Genomic DNA, 17,905 nt, shown 5'->3' with positions numbered 1-17,905 from the left:
TCGGCGTGCACGCGCATGCAGGACCAGGCACGTAACCGTTTGGAGACTGTCTGGAGTCTGTCTGAAATAGATAAAATTGAAAATGGACTTTTAGATATCTGTGTTCATTTACAAGGAAGCCGCCTGTTGGAAAATGGGATCTTTGCTCTCCTCCTCGAGCGCCTTCGCCCACCAGTCGCCACGCTCTGGCAAAAATGTAGATTTTTTTCTAGATAAACGTTGTGAAAGTTTTTTCTTCTGCAGTCTATCAGGAGACAGCTCTTTATGCACAGGTAGGTACGGCAAGCGTCAGAGTGAGAGTTGCCCAGTGTACTGCAGCATTACACAGCTGGTTTTTATTTTATTTTTTATTTTATTTATTTTTTAAATTCATTTTTAACCTGTTTATTTGTGAATGTTAGCTATGTGTTTTTGACTAAAAAATAAATAAATAAAAAACAGAAAACAGTTAAATTGCAGACCTTAAAATCTAAGGCAGCTTGTTTTACGTAGCAGACTGTAAAAAATAATAAAATAACGCATATTGTGATATTTTTATTTACTTGTATTAATTCGACTAGCAGTAGCTTCTTTTGTTGTGGGGGCTTCACCTCATTCACTACTTCAGGAAGACGCGCAGGTGATGCACCTTTGCTGACGTGAGGTTGTTGATTAACCCCATGCGCGCTTTAGCTACCTGTTAGTCAGCAGACACCTGAAGGCAAATGCTGCCTTCGGTGGACTCTTCTATTCTCAGTTTAACCCTTTCAGCTACACTGACAAAAAAAAAGACCACATTTTTGGTTACAATGCATTTCTTTTGCAAGTAGACGCACATTTACGGAATCTAAATTCGTATATGTGACTACAGGGTAGTGGAAAATGAACACTGTATGAATTCTTTTTCTTCTTTTCCTATCTTTGCTTGTGCTCTGCAGGGAATCACCCTTCAGCCCTGGAGTTCAAGAGGAGTGCACCATCCAGAAGGCAGCCTACAAGAGCACAGAAAGGTTGGTTGCTGTGCGCATTAGGCTAAGACAGAGATTTTTGAACTGACTTATAGTGTGGGTTGATGTTATGCAGGATGTTGTTAGCTTTGTAAATTAACTGAAAATTTTCCTCAAAACATGATATTAATATTTGAATTCTAAAAGTTTTCAGAATTTGACCTGAACTTCTCCCTTTTGTAGCTTCAAAGTATAATAAAACACTTACTGTGGATGAAAAACTACATCTAGAAATCTATACTATATTCAAAATGCACACATATTTTAATAAATGTAATAAATCTGGCTACAGTATTGCACCAAACTGAAATCCCTACGTGTGCTTTTAAACATCTTTTGTAGCCCAGCCTGGATGAATTTGGTTTGACCACCGAAAGATGTCTTTGTCAAACAGTTTCTTATCCTAAAACACAAGACTTTACAGAAAACAGAAATATTGGTAAGGCTTTAACAACACGATCAAAGTAATCTGTGTGCCTGATGTGCTGCTGCCACAGACTAGTCTAGACACTTTTCCTCCTTCACTGCAGTTGTCTGCAGACAGTGCGGTCATATGACTTGGGGAGAATTCCTCCCTCCTTTCAGTGTCTGCTCTTTTAGGGCAAGATGGCTGCTAAAGTATTGTTGCAACCCATGACGTATATATGAATCAATGTAAAGGAGGAAAACGGTGGCAAAAATGGTCACACGTCTTGTTATAAATGACAACAACGTAGAAGGGGTAGTGAATATCAGCTCTTTTCACAGATTTTTTTCAAACCTACATTTATTGTAATCGTCAGCTCAGTTATTTCTTCGGTCGATTATTGATTGTTACTAGTTAGCATCCTCGGATCAGTGCAACCCAGTAAATGGAAAGTTGCAATGTTTTTGTGCAGTTCTTGACTATCTGAGAGCTTTCCTCCCCACTTCTTTCTCTTCTGCTGCATGCCGGTCTTTTATAGGGATGCTTGGTAGCCATTTTGTCTGATTCATCACTGCATAAGGCTTGCAGGGTATTCCAAAATTTGTCGTGCAACTACTCAGCATTTCTGAGCATTTGGCCCAGCACCTTCAGAAGGCTGTGGTCTCAACAGGAATACGCAGTACAAAATGCAGTCGTGTTCCAGTGTTGTTGAAAATGAAATTTGAGAGTGTGAATGTTTATATTTTTGTGTTCATAAAAAAATCCAGCGAGTCTTAGACAAATAGTTTACTAAAAAGTAACCTAACATAGGAGAAAGCATTACTTGGAATAACGATGTAGTCTGTAAGATTATACTTTGGTTTTTATGATTTGTAATTTTTTATTTTAAAGCTTTTGTCGCTTTAGACTTGAATGAGTCTTGTATTAACAGCCAGTGTGTTCATACCACAGGTAGTGCTGTAAAGTGGGATGCACGATAACAGAAGAAAAAAAAGTGTACAATGTCTTTGGGAGATGCATTGCTTCACCTGAAGTGGATATTGATTTATAACAGTGGTATTACGCTATTGAAAAATTATAGCTGTGGTAGTAATGCTTTACAGAATCCTCTTTAAAGAGAGGGAGGCAGGCAGTATTAACTTTGACTTGTAAAAGTGCTTCAAGCTTTCCTCTGACATTACGAGTTATTTCCACTGCTTAAGTCTGTGATGTTTATCTGTTTGCCATATCAGTGACCAGCCTAGACAGATCTCTTCATTAACACCTACTTAGTGCATACTCTTCTGATGTCTGACGGCTTCTTTAGTCTCATCCTTTTCAGGTGTTTTTGTGAGCTTGTTGATCATGTAGCCACATATAAAACATGCAGTATTTTTGCAGGCCTGTCCCTAACCTGAACCAGTGTCTGACAAAAAATGATTGGAAATGCAATTAGAAAGGTAAGAAATACGCGCAAAGCAGACTTATATTTCTTTTTGATACCTTTTAAAAAAAATAAAAATAAAATAAATATGTGATTTACCTACAGTAGCACAATAGCACAGAATAGCGAGCCATTTTGGGGGTGTATGCTACACAGAATAATACGTTACTGATTCATTTTCAGATTTTTTTTGTTCTTTTTTTTTGATGCAGTTTAAGTGAAATGTCTTACTTATTATTTGTAACTGTGACCACAATATTAATTAAATGAGTATTTATTTGATCACTACTACCTCCAATCAAACTGTAAATTAAAGCGATGCATCGCTTAAAGCTAACTTCAAATAAAATCATTCCTAAATTATGTATCTGTAATTGTGTCAGCTGCCATAAAGTGAATAACGATTGCAGCTTAAGTGTTTCCGCACAATTACGATTTGTTTTTAAACTGTTTCAGCCACACTTACCGTCTAGCCAATATGGCATTTATGTGTGGGGACTTTTTAGCCGCAGACTTAGTTGGAATAGTTTGAAGAAAGCTGTGATAAACAAGAAAAAAACAAAGTGTTTAATTTAATCCTTGGCATTTCAGTTTTCTGCTGTGTTCTGTGTGGTGCAAAAGAACGTGAGCGTTGACTAAGACACACAGTTGTCCTGTAATGCTTTTTTTCCCCTTTCATTTTCACAGGAGAGCCCTGGTTTCTTGAAGTCTGTCATGCCTTCATATGTTTGACCCTGAAGTGTACCCGCCCAAATGGTAAGATCTGTGTTGACCTGTTCATTAGAGCACATTTGGGCACGTTTAAAGTTGAGAAAAGCAATTCAAGGAATGCTTTAAGGTGCTGCAGTGAGTGAATGCGATTGCCTGAGGGAAATATCAGTCTGCTGCACACCAGCATTTCCAGAGCTTGAGCTCCTGCCTGCAATGCCAGTTCTGCATGATATGATGGTGAGAATTGGCTAATCAAATCCACGGCTGTCATTCACTATTTTTTTTATTTTATTTTTTTACCAACACACATTTTTGATCTCTTCATAATATAATCATAGATATGGATCTTATAAGTTATACTTGAGGCGTTGACTGGAAAATGCTGATGCAAGAGGCGCTCTGAATCTTCATACTGTTTTTCTATTGGATGATTGTCTCCACCCACAAGTGCAGTCACGAGGTCTAGCATCATGATGATGTCTGGGAAAAACAGGCTTTTCGTGGGTTATTTCTGTGCACATACAAACTAAAATCTGAGCCTGTTTCAAAGCATTGCTCTATACAGCAGCAGCACCTGCCATTGTCTCCTGTAAATGGTGGGATGTTTAGCTCACCAGGCTTTTGCTACGTAATGACGCAGTTTCCTTTGACAATGGTGTGGCATTTTTTTTCTTTTCAAATCAAGGTTTTCTCTGTATTTAAGATGTCTCCTGGCAGTCTGCCAAAACATGGATCCATTTCCCCTTTCTGCTCTAACAGCTGCACAGCTGTGACCCTCAGACGGTCTTAGCCATCGATATCGCAAAGCCATCAACGTCCATCTTAGGTTTAGGCACTGGCAAAAGAGAAGAACTGTAATGTAGCCCGTAGAAAAGGAAATCTGAGCTCTCGGCATAAATCCTAACAGAAAACGGCACAACTTGTATGAATTAAAACTTTCCAGTCAAAGAGATTTATGGGTATATGTGAAACGTACTTTTAGCGTAGTGGTAGTAGTATTTTAGTTTGTCTTTTAAAGTTTTAATTTTTGTTCAGTGCAGTGTGTTTTTTCTTATTGCCGTAATGCTTTCTTTTTTCATTTTCAAATGTTTAAATTGACTTTCAAATGTTTTTGATGCCACGTTTAAGATGATTTACTGAAAATGCTCATCACCTCAGATTTAAATCAAAAGTATTAATTAAGCGCCAGCGTAATATATTCTAATAACGTACTATTAAAAGTTTAACATGGAATACATGCTTTAAAATATAACGTGCAATACACATATTTTGTTATTTGTTATTTATTGAAGTCTATCAGACTTAAATGACGATCACTAAGTCACGCCATGTAAATGATCATTTGAGAGAAGATTCTGAAGCAATAACTGTTTGATTTTAAATTTTATTTGCTCTGTAAATTGTCTAAAAGTTATAGGCATTCGGCGATAATAAAAACGCGCATTAAAATAATACATTTACACGATTAATAAAATGTTTTTTTTCCAGCGTGTTGTGCATCTTAAACCTTTTATATTTTTTGTAATAAAATTTTAGCGGCATTAACGGTTTGATAGCAAATTTATTTCTGATTTGCACGATTATTACGCATTGTTCGTATTTATTGAAGTTATTTTTAATCGTTTATTTAAACACAGTTCGTTTTTATTTTATTGAGCAGAGTGTATAAATCTCTAAAATGTAATGAGTGTAATAAAATATTGTTTGTATATTATAGAATAGCATAGAAAAGTTATGCTTATTGACGCTAAATTATATTAGAGCGATATAGTGTTGTATTTTTGTGTGTGTTAGATTTCAGTCAGGCTCTTATAAGTGATGCATCTTTTTAATGAAGTTGTATGAGCTAATGACTGCACTGGAAAGTAAAGTCCACCCATTGCAACGTTTATTTTAAATGTACTGTATAAAAGGATGTAGAACTGCTAGTTTGTCTTACGAAACTATTTAGTTAACCTTTACCCACCCACTAAATACTTGTTTTCCTCCACTTATGTAAACCCACACTGTATTCTGATGCCATGTAACACAGCAGTGGCTGTCAGTAACATTAAGCTGGGTCTGTGCTTTGTTGCCATTAAAATAGAGAGAGGAAAAGGGACTTTGGATTTATGCATGTGTTTAGGTGTTATGAGGCCAGGAGGCAGGTCAGAATTACCAAACCTATAGATTAATGTCAGACCTGTTAGATTTTGTTAAAAAAATAATTAAATGAATTTTAAAAATGAGCCATGCTAAACCATATTAAGTTCAGCTTATGCATGCAGGTGGTTTAGATAGTTTCCACTTGAAATTATGATTACTAAAACGAAATTATTTCAGCTGAAATCCTGATTGCGTCGAACACTTATTAATATTTATTATTAGTTCATTTGACTGCAGATGCTTTTGTTAATAAGCCTAAATTGTTTTCACCGTTTTGATCCAATGTTACTTTTCAAAATGTTTCTTTAAGTGGTTCCATTAAACCTTAATAACAGAATAATAAAAAGCTGTTTATCTGGTGAATTTTTCTGTCGTTTTGAGCCAAAATAACATTTTTGAAGTATTGAATTGATCTTAGGTCAACAGTAGGATCTTGGCTTGGAGATAACAGACCTTTTTTTTTTTTTTTAAGTTTTCTTTTATTTTAAATCACTAAAGAATCACAGTCGTCACACACTCACTGAGGTTGGGAATGTAATCTGCAGCCACAACATCATATCACATGAATATTAGTTCTTCATTAGCAGAAGGCTGCCTGCCTGAAATTCCACATTGACTTCAATGTAAATGTCACGGTTATTTCTGAGAGTTGTGAAGGTAAGTAAATAACCTCTTTTCGTTGACTGGAGTGTGTTTGCTTGCATTTGTTACAACTAGCTGTGATCCAGCCAGTCTTAAGATGTGCACACGCAGCATGTCTGTTCCCACTCAGCTGCATTGCATTGACAGCTTCAGCAGTACTTCCTGGTTTCATTTGATTGCAAAACCACCTCTGACTTTTAAATGGAGTGTGCTCATTTACAACACCCTCATAAACGATACAAACAAGGTCATAGGGCCTGGTGATCACTGTTTGACTGCACTGCAAGGCTGTGTGCTTGCTTATAGTGAGCAACAGCCTCAACAAGTACTTACCTTCTGGGAGGAAACTTTTGGGTTGAGGTGAACTTCTGCTTGTGTAACTCTTTCTCTGAGATGTCAACACATAAGATTTTACAGTGGACTACGGCTTTGAAACTGACCTTAGTTATACAGTTTGTTTGTGTCAAAAGACATGTATGCTTTTACAGTAGTGTTTAACATATTGCACAATGCTTTTTGGAGATTTTATTGTTCGTAACAGTATTCGACTTTCTAATGAAGGTTTGCAGTAGTCACTATATAAAGCTTGACTCGTATCATTATTAAAGGACAGATTTTTGTAATTAGGAAGACAAAACACATTCTTATTGTGACAAGTTATTAGATATTGTTTTGTGCATATTTTAATCAAGACATCTTCTAAAATTGATAGCTGCTTGGTTGATCAGCTACTATCACCATGAGTGAGTATAAACATCTGGTAAGATGATAATATGGCAGTTCGAGAGCCCTCCTTGCCTCTGTGTAATATAGTACACATCGCCATCGTCTACAAATTTTGGTTATTTTAACAAAAGACATACTTGGGGTAAAGTGTAACTTGTTGCATTAACTTTATATTCACAAAAATGAAGATGTAAGAATAAATCTGCAAAATACTTTTATAGTGAAAAGTCAGAAACGTCATTTGTGGAGTAGCCAGTAGTTTGGTGCAAATAGTATGTAGAGCAGAGCGGTGTGTATGTTACTGCTTTATATTTTTGTCATTTGTTTCATATCTTACAAAAACTGCTTCGTTAACATACAAAAGCATTAAAATTTCACTACTGCGGTGGCTTTGGTAAAAGTTTCCCTCAAAGCTGGATTTCTGAGACTTGAGGGTGCGCTTGCATTTTTCCCTAATTGGGTCTTATTTGAACACACCTGGAATACCTGCTTTCATTCTGCCATTTGACCTTTTGTGAATTAAGACGGCAAGACAGAGTTAGAGCTCATCAACCCTGCGGTACATCATACTGAGGGAAGGCTGCACCATGACTAATTAGTAAATCTCACTTCTCTCTAAGGTGAAAAACTGATTTCCTTTGCAGAGTGTGGGGGTTGATGAGTAAATACCCACCTGCACTAAGTTGCAGTAACCTAATAAGTCTCCCTGGACTTTGAAAGTGAATATTTCATATTTCACTTATCTCCAACAGCTTTTCTGCATGTCTCATATCTGACTCCCAAACCTTAAAAGATGGGTAAGACTGCACCCACAGACTGCAGGATCTCTCTGTCACACAATGGTGTGGAAAGGTCAGGCCTAATGAAGTCGGGGGTTTGACCCCTAGTATTCAGTGACTTTGCATGGGCTCCCATCCCACTGCTGCAACCATGCCGGTTAATCCCTTTTTGATCCTAATTGATAGGCATTAACATGATCCTTATCCAGGAGCTGTGTTTTGTCTTCCACAGCCCTTCTCTCTGGGTGTCAGTGACACAAAGTGTGAAAGCGTTAAACCAAATGTGAAATTGATATTTTTCATGTTTGTGTGCTTAAACTCAGGCTGGGTTTTATGAACACTCACGCAGAAGTCCTCAGTGTTCAATGTTTTGCCCTTTGAGACTCTTAACAGGACTTAGCATATAACCTCTGGAATCCGACTGTGATGTGAATGGTACCAGCCCATTTCCAGTTTGTTTTCCTTTGAGTCCTTTTATCTTCATTGCTAGGTGATTGCTTCCTTTAACTATTTACTAATTACCCTCTTTAAAATGTTTGCACAGTCTTTAAGTCAGGGTACATGTCACTTTTATGAAAGCACAGACGCTGCAAGACTTCAGAAATGCAGGCGGCATCAGTTCTTCAGGGTTTCTTTTGACTTTGATTTTATTAGTCTAGTATTATATAAGATTCGTTTTTTTAAATTCCAGCTGTCAATTTCCAACTCTAAAAATACTTAACTTTAAATATTAGAACTCTCGCTACACACTAATCATTTATATTACTTATTGTAGTTTGACTTTATTCACAATAGCAATCAGTCATTGCACACATTTGTATATTAGAAAAACGCCTTTACTAAACACTTGATGTACATTTGAGTAATTGCTCATTACATTACATATTTTCCAAAGGTGTGTCCTTTTAATTTCCTTGCATCTACAAACTAGCGGCACATAAATCTGTTGTGTTACACGATGTTTTACAAGCGACATTAAAGGGGTATTTTATTTGTATTTGTTTGTAAAACTACCGAGTAAAGCAAATAGCAAAGTTTTCTTTGGGCTCAGCAGTATTCGAGTTTTCTGCAAAAGTTTTGCTTATGTTAATGTTTAATGTGTATGAGAATTTTCTTCCAAATGCATTGAAACCTTGTGCTGTCATAAAAACACTGATTTAAAAAGTTAGGTTCTCACTGCTGTGCGCTTTGAAGTGGTCACCTTTATATTAGATTTACACGTAGATGTTTTACATTTAATGTATTGGTGAACATTTTCCCACAGCTCCAACGTCACAATTGTTCCCCTAAAAACTGCGTTATGCTTTTAATCTACGGTCTCTAATGTGAAAAACTTATTGTAGGAACCTTTTTCTCCCATTGTGCATTGCATGAACTTTACTTAAATGCACTTAAAAAAAATTGTAGAGACATTTCATCCTTTAAAAACAAAAAAAAAAACCCCACCAGAAAACAAAAATCTGTTTTTAAATGTTCTATTTCTTTCCTAATATTAAGATTTAGTTCCTTCTTTAAGCTTAGTAAACCTCATCTGTCTGCAAAACCAAAAGAAGGCTTCAGGTTTTTTGGACAACCATATGTTAAATATTTATTTATTTTGAACACTACACTCAAATCTGCACAATTAAGAAGCATGTCTCGCCATTTCGCTACTGTGCTCAGCAGTGTGCATCAACCCACTTTAGCTGTAAAATGCCAGGTGTCATGTTGGTTCTTGTTGGTTTCACACAGCGACTCAAGTCCCTCCCTGGAATGCATTTCTCATGTCTCCATAGGATTGAGTGCTATTTCAGCTTGTTTGTTGCAGTCAATAATGAGTACTCTGTAAGGCCTGATGACATAATTTTAGGGATTGCTAAAGGAAAAAACTCATTATGGAGCTAAGACGGTACAGACTGGGACGACGCACATGTACTCCACATGACTGGCACCACCTGCCCTCTATATGTTACACTCGCTTCTCTTATCCCACTGAGCTAGTGTCTGCCAGTTATGTGCAACCCCCAGCAGACACCCATGCAGTGACTCAGTGGTGGGTTGGGCTTTACTGTGTTGCTGTTATTTAGATTTGCTTTAGCCACAGGTAAACAAGTTTGTAGATGATTTGGTGGATTGAAAGGTCAGTCAACGACAGCAACAGGAAGTGTACTCTCCTTAGAGAGTCAGTGCACTGTAGAGAGTTTTTCTCATGTTTGTTGTCTAAAGAAGCTTTGTTTTCTTGCATTTTGTCTGACACATTTTTTTCTAAGATGGTAGAAATTTTCAGCAAGTGTGTGACTATTTGCTGTGCAGTATGAAGAGTTTGCTTAGTTCTGGTTGTAGCTGTTTTCTTTCTACTTATTTTTTTCTCCTAGTTGGAAAAATAATGGGGAGGTAGTTCATGTACAGTAAAATGAACAGTGCAGTAACCAGCTCTAACATTTATGACAGTGTTGCACTGGTTCAGGACATGCAAATAATAATTATCTGTAATTGTCATGCTGTGTGGATGGTAATTAGCTAACAGCTATATCGTGCATGCGATTGGTGCACATTTAATGTAAATTTTAAAGTTGCCTTGATTGAGAGGTATTTGCGGTATAGCAGTAATTGCCATCCTGGAGCATGCAAACCTTAAAAAAAACCTGACAGATTCCACATTTTGACTGTAGCTGATATTCTTTGATATTTGATATTCTTGTCTATAACTGCCTTTATTAATAATTGCAAAGCCAAAAAGTACTTCTTGAGAAAACAAAAAGCAAAGAAAATCAACCACGAATTTGTGCATGTGCATTTGTGTTTGCCTGTGTTATAGAGGTTTGACTTTCAGCTTGAAGAAAGCGACATCATTACACTTTTACAGCATTGGCAATTGAGTGACTGAGCCATATTTATACATGTCAAATTCTGGTCTAAATGCACATCAATGCAGTCTGTCTTTAGCATTTTAGAGCAGTTATACCTGTATGTATCAGAGTGACATGTCTGAAGTTTAAAACTTTGGAGTGTTTATTGAAAATAAAACAAACTCTTATTTTGATATCTTATTTTACTCTGGAGCTTTACACATCACAGCGCCTCACCACCTTTGTTTATTCTCTTCATATTGTTTTGATATGAACAGCTTTTTCTAGAAATGACACAGATGAAAATATCATCTTGCAGGATGTTGCTGCATCACAGCAGGGATAAGAGGAGCTTGTTGTCATGTGTGGAGTTGGTCTTTTAAGACATTGAAGTCGACGGTAATTTCCACTCCTCTCTGGATTTAGCTGTCAGAATTCCTACCAGCAGACTTCCATTTGCATTCAGTTCATTTTTATGAATTAGCTGGTGTATTTATAGCCTCTGACCATTTTCGACAGCTTAGATGTGGATCACTTAGTGTGCAGCCATATATTTTTTTAATTATTTGGTTGTGTTCACGCACATTTTACTTATTTGTATGATGTTTAAAACATAAAACTAGAGTGGGATTTAGGTTGAGTTCCTAAAAGAAAACAAGAAGAGTGAAGCATATGAAGAAAAGATGGAAAAGGTTGGAAAACAATCTTTGTATAAAACTTGCACTATGTAAGACCAGCCATATATTTGCAGAATGGCTCTAAAATTAAAAGAAAACTGAAAAAGAAACTTTATTTAAAACTTTTCTTCAGGTTCATTGGATATTAAATCATCATTTTCTCCCGGCACTAGCATTATTTCATATTTCCTACATCCCTTTTATTCATATTTAAACTTTTGGTGATTAAACCTTAAATAAAAGCATTAAATTAAAACACAATGCTAAGCTCTTGTTCTGTGAAGATGGAGCTTAAAGAGGCAGCAATGCTAAATAATCAAAGTGCGGATTGATGGGCAGTATTTTATTGGAGAGCCTTTTAGCAGCTTTGGGCCTAAACAAGTTATCTAATGTAATGACTAATGTTTGAAGTTGGGTTTCATGCTGTGCTTTTTCCACATTGCAGTTGCATTTTTATTTTAAAAAATAAATCAGTTTTCTTAACATAGCTGTTAGTCCCAAGTGGGGAGACTGCTCAATCTAACTTTACTTCTCAATGCTGCACATTGTCCTTTCTCCTGACAGAAGCATTCAAGATCAAGGGCAGCATCACCTTTGCCACTAATGAGGTTGTTTATTCCCCCAAATTTCCTTGTGGACTTAAACTGAGAGGAAAAACGGGCCATGCATAGCAGAGCACATAATTAGCATTAGCAAAACAGAGCTCCAAAAGTCCCATTTTATAGAATAGGTGACAGCAGGATCCCATGTTTCTTACCTAAATTGCCTGTATGTTTTAAAGTTTTAAAGTGTATTTAATTGTAACAGGTCATAATTTTTGAAAAAAAAAATAGTTTCAGAACTTCCCGTTGCTTTATTTTAGAGTCAACATTTTTAGGACTTTAATTAGAGAAATAAATTTCATGTCAGATTTTCCCAAATTTACCCAAAGATTTCTCAGTAATAAACAATATTTTTTCAATGGTGACTATCCATATAAGATATTACTGTGCTCTTTACTTGGACTCTGTAATAAATGACACTATAACAATGTGCTAACTGCTAGTCAGTAGCATTTTTTCTTCTCTTTCAAGGCAACTTGAGCTGCAAATAGGCCAAATCATCTTTGACATCAGCTGCATCAATGTTTTTTTGCTTTGTTTGAATCGTGGGCATTCAAAAGTCACGACATGCAAAATAGAAACTCATCTGATGAAGACGACTAAGTACTAAAAACGAACTACTAGGGATACGACAGACAGAGTACACAGTGTCTGTGGTTGCAAATCAATTAGCAATCAACCTAATGTGTTGAAAATCCTTTTGAATTCCCAATACATTGGCTTTTTTCGTGCAGTGGTGCCTGACGTACTCTGCCCTGGATTATTTATCTTAATTTCTATTGACTAGATTGTATTACCAGTTCAGAACTGTCATATATTTTAATGGTTTTAATCTAATTTCCATTACGAATGAGTTTAACCTGATCAAGAGCCTTTGGCGTTGTATATCTTCCAATAATAGTGATGATGATATATGTGTGGCACTTTTCTCTAGCTGGTGCACAGGCAGAATACCATTTCCAGGCCTCTACTCAGAGAGCCCATGTACACTGCTTTATTTGCTGATGTAGATTGGGTTCCAATCTCTGCGTAAATGTGAGGCTTTACTGTATGTTTGCTTATCTGTCCAGCCATCCCATCTATTCAAACAGCTTTCCTTTTATTTAAAGCTGTGTGCTGGCTGGGCTTTTTATCCCTAGGACTTTTTCTGTTATTTTGGGACCAGATGGCGAGGGGCACGGAAGCGCCTCTTTTGTCTGGGTGCTTCTTTTGAAAAGAGGTTGTCGTTCCCTAATGTAATCAGCAGCACCGGAAGGGTCCATTTTGGGCCGTGAAAGAAGACAATTGGGTCTGGACACCTCTAGCTTACAGAAATGTAGAGTTCATCTCTCGACCCTGCCCCCTTTGACCAAGGCCCTGGCATGAAGGATGCTGATCTTTGATCAGTGGAGGGTGGAGGTGCTGATCCGACCTTATGAGGGCCAAAGGGCACCCCCCTCCACCCTGTTGCCCTGTTTACCCTGTACTTGGCTACTGCTGACACCTCCTTCCGGAAGAAGCCAGGGGGTAGTGGGTTGGGTTGGGCATGGTGCGGGGGTGTACCATGACCTGTCTAGACACAGTTGTTGTTTGTTGCCCTGGTGTTGCCAAGGGGGACACGGTGAACTTTGACCTCAACTGTAGTTGGTTAGGAGCTACTTTGGTCATCCAAGGAAGACATTTTTTTTTCTTTTTAATTTCAGGGTTGGAGGTGGGGAAATGAGGCGGGGTATGGATGTGACCTACATAATGCGCAATCTGCTTTCAGAAACCACAGGCATGAATTTGTTGGCAAAACTGGTTTTATTTTTTTATTTATTTAATTATTTTCTAGTTATATTATATGATAATTTCAGTTGGGTCACAAAATGGAAGACTTGTATTGTGATTTTGCTGTTTACTGGATGCACTTTTGGATGTTTTCTTCATCATACACAGTAAGTAATCTTAAAATTTCATTTACAAATGTGATATTCAGTCAATAAATTGGAGGTAAAACCAATAGAAATATTAATTAAACTCTTACTTACAAAAACTGACTACTAACATAAGCTGTTTTTGTGTGAAGCATCAGTCTTTAGGCCCTTTATCTATTTTAATTTATTGGAAAGCACTTTGGTTTTAAATGTGTTATATAAATTCAATTTAGTTACTTGCTTACTTTTAACAAATGCTGAGTAGCACTTGTCTGTCCGAGCGGCTTTAATGCCTTCTTGTTGAGCGAGAGACAGATTTTCTGTGTGGTTACACATTGTTATGCTCGTATGTTGCTCGACCTTTTTCACATTTTTAATTTTATATTTCAGTTGCTCAAATTAATATCCGGCACAGTGTTTCTCTTTATCTCTGCTTACTCAGAGCTTATGCATAGATAATTCCTTGGAAAAGATTTAAACGTAATCTGGAAACCAAAGAAGACAAACACTGAAAAGTAGTAATGAAGAGTTTGAATTTTAAAAACGCAAATCAGATCTTGTCTAGAATTTTTATGCCAATATGCACAAATGTCTAGATGTTTTTTTCTTTGTTCCTTTTTAAAAACAAACAAACCCCAAAACAAACTATTTTAATAGGCTTAGAAGAAAATAATTAGCACCATTATTCCTTAATGGGAATGTTTCGCCACAGACACAGTGAAATGTTTCTTTTATTATTTACCACATGTCGCTCTTTATCCTATGCCTACAGTCGCTGATTTTGGCCTGAACCAGAACATAGCCTAATGTGTGAACTGGCTTTGATGTTGAGGCCGTTTCTCAGGAGTGGGTGTAGCGATTCCACCATCATGGCCGCCACTTCCAACCCCGCCCTCTCGCCTGCCACTCAGGAACAGTTAAAATGGCAGCACGCAGCAAAATGAGTGAGAGGGAGAAAGAGGGAAACGCCCACTACTGTGAGCTAAGGCACAGTCGACTGAGCTGTAGCTCGCCTCGTATGCCAGCTCAAAGCGAGATCATTATTTTTTGGTGTTTTCAGTCGTCTGAGTACAATGTGAATCCGAAAATGTCTAGACGGGAACACGCTGCTGAAATCACTGAATAGTTAGCAAATTTTGTCACAGATTCATCCGCCATCTGTATTTTACTGTAATGCTCTGTTTTGAGCAACAGTTTGTGAGAAATTTTACTCAAAACAATCATATATTCTTCTTTATGAGCTGATTTCAAAACTTGTAATAGGGCTAATATGATTAGCGAACCCTTCGTATGCAGTATTTTATTAGGCGTTACACTTACTACACTGTAATTGAACATGAACATGCTCTTTGGCGTGCTGCCATTCTTCATGTTTTTGGTTACAGGTTTATACAACTGCTTATGGGCTCTGTGTGATTAACACAGGATTTTCTGCTGTGTACTATCTAAAGATGTTAAAAAACAAAACAAAAAAACCCTAAAATATTCATATTTTACTCATAATATGTATTTGTTTGTACTGCACGCATTGGCCACTGCATCATTTGTATTCTGAAGTGATACAGTACAGTATTTCAGCGAGCATATTCATTTTTAATGTTGACAGAACAAAGTAGTGCGATCAGTGATTTTTGAAACCCTTTGCTCTTAAACAGCTCTGTGAATGTGCTTATTATGTCATCTAACTAATACCAATTAAAGGCTGTACGCTACACCAACCCAGTGCTGTTTCAATGAGCTTGAGACCCTTTTAAAATGGCTCACAGAGCATAGATGGATATAACCAATCTCAGTAAACTGGCTGAAATTAAGCATTATACCCAATCATTTTAAACCTTTGCAGGACTGGCAGCTTCTTCTTAACAGCTCTATTGCAAGGCACTCTACACCCAAACTGCAGTGTGGAAAATTTAAAGGTAAATGTCCAAATTTTTATTTTTAGCTCTTCCTACTTTCGCTGAATGACAGTTTATTATGATCCTCTTGGTGTGAATGTGTTTATTTCCTTTCCACAGTGCAGGGAGCTAGCTGGTGTACTAGGAGGAAGATGTCATGCTAAGGATGGGTTTTGGTGATGATGTTGCTACTGTTGATGCAGCATCGAGCTCTCACTTTGTGCCTCTGTCAGCTATGATCCGTAACCACAAAGTGAGTGACAGGCCAGTCCCTGGGGAAAGCAAGGGGGCCTGAGGTGAGTCAGATGTATCCTTGACCCTGTCTGGCTGTGTGTCAGCGAGCAACACAAACTCTGTATGAAAAAAAAAAAAAAGGCCAAAACTGGCATGACTGTACATTGTACATCTTTATTTAGTATGTAGAAGAAGAATGTAGGAGAAACAGAACCAACCTGAGTTTTTCTGTTAAGTGGATCCGTTTTTTTGTTGTTGCTAGACTCATTTTGAAATTATAATGAAGCGCACATTACAAATTGATACCTTTGATACCTTTGTGTGCATTTCTCTTCCACCAGAGTGCTGATGTTTTAATCTTGGCTTTGTGATGTTGTTACAGACCTGTTTTAGACAAACTCAGCACAAATTTTGTATACACTGTTTACTCCAGTGCATTACATATGGCTTAAATAACACATTCATGCAAGGAAACATAAATCTGTTCATTACTGAGGGTAAATTTTACTCAGGTTTGAAGTTGAAAAGTGGCATATTCACTCAAATTAGCATTTAGATTTTTTTCACTTAAAATAATTGAAGCTGATGATTGAGAAAATCTTTATTAATATAGCTGTTGTACAGGATATGTGGTCAAATGGTAGAAAAATGTTCCACTGTTAATCAGCTGCAGCACTAGGTGTTGCAATACTTAAAGATGGTGTAACGTTTGTACACGATGGACTCAAAATGAGGGGCCTGGAAAATGTTATCCACATCTCAGGATTTCTTATTAGAGCAAATACCTGATCAGTTTGAGAAGGTGTCCAATTGAGAAGAAATTTTTGAATTTATTGAATTGCGATAAAATATCTGTTTTATTTCTGGCCTTTTTTTGTTATATTCATGTACTGACAAATTTAAAAATATATAGATTTTAGACTTTTAATCAGATAAAACTGTTAATCTGATGATAATGTTTAAGCGTTTTGTGTTTGGGGATTTTGTGTATCTAATGTCTGAACAATAAATGATCAATGCAAAATTTAAAGAATATAATGATGATTAGTGAAAATAATTTTTGTAGTTGCTGCTTTTAGGTGTAAATGTACATTCAGAAATTGATATCTGCAGATGTTCCAAAAGATGACATTGTGTTTTGTGCCATGCAAGATATTTGCTTCCACTTGCCAAAAAAGATAACCCATAAGACATATTAGGAAATTATTTTAAAAGTTGGTGTTTTTTTTTTAGTTCTAAAGTGCTTATTGTAATATTTTGTAGCAGCAATCAAAGACAAGAGTTCATCCAAAGCCGTAGTCAGTGTTACACCAGACGCATTCTGCAAAAGACATGATTCAACTTAAGGTGCAACTGCAAGAAATGATGTATTTATGTTAAATTAAATGTAAGATAACTATGACCGTAATATTAAATAACTTTTTATTAATAAACATTTCCTATTTTGTAATTGCTTCTCTTATTTTGTTCCTATATTTCTTTTACCATCTTTTTGTTAAAAATATATGACACATCCATGAATCCACCAGTATAGAGAACAAGCTGTGCAACTCATGCTGTGTTAAAAACAACTTTGTGAAATTTGAACGCAGCATAAAATTTGGTCTCGCTGAGCATAAAACATTACTTTAGGAAACAAATATGGTAGCTACATGGCAAAAGGTGCATTGATGTTTTTTCTTTTTCCTGAATTTCTTCAAGTGAACAAAAAGAATCTTTGCTTAAAAGTCTTGCATCTTCTTTCTTTTTTTTCAAGGGTCACTCAAACACGGTGTGTGAAATGAGAGTTGCCTGGGTGTGACTTCTCCAGAAAGCATCCGCTTGCTATTGTCTGCCTAGTCAACTTCTGCAGGCCCCAGCACCCTGACTTCCATACATGAGAGATCAAGGGTTACCAAGGTGCTTTTGAGAAAGAAGGGCTCAGTGTGAGAGGGGACAAACCAGTCCACAAAATAC

General features: G+C 36.8%; 1 long non-coding RNA gene across 1 annotated transcript; it reads left to right on the top strand.

Annotated features, from left to right (window-relative positions):
- Positions 1 to 16,083, top strand: LOC102195914 (uncharacterized). Its single transcript, XR_311450.1, has 6 exons — positions 1 to 272; positions 918 to 989; positions 2,773 to 2,831; positions 3,503 to 3,571; positions 15,664 to 15,736; positions 15,836 to 16,083. It is a non-coding gene; the product is annotated as an uncharacterized LOC102195914 (long non-coding RNA).
- Positions 16,084 to 17,905: the final 1,822 nt, after the last annotated feature.

The sequence above is a fragment of the Pundamilia nyererei genome, unplaced genomic scaffold (genome assembly GCF_000239375.1).
Source record: "Pundamilia nyererei isolate P.nyererei 1_Seehausen unplaced genomic scaffold, PunNye1.0 scaffold00007, whole genome shotgun sequence".
NCBI classification, from domain to species: domain Eukaryota; kingdom Metazoa; phylum Chordata; class Actinopteri; order Cichliformes; family Cichlidae; genus Pundamilia; species Pundamilia nyererei.
This window is presented reverse-complemented; position numbering and strand designations above follow the sequence as displayed.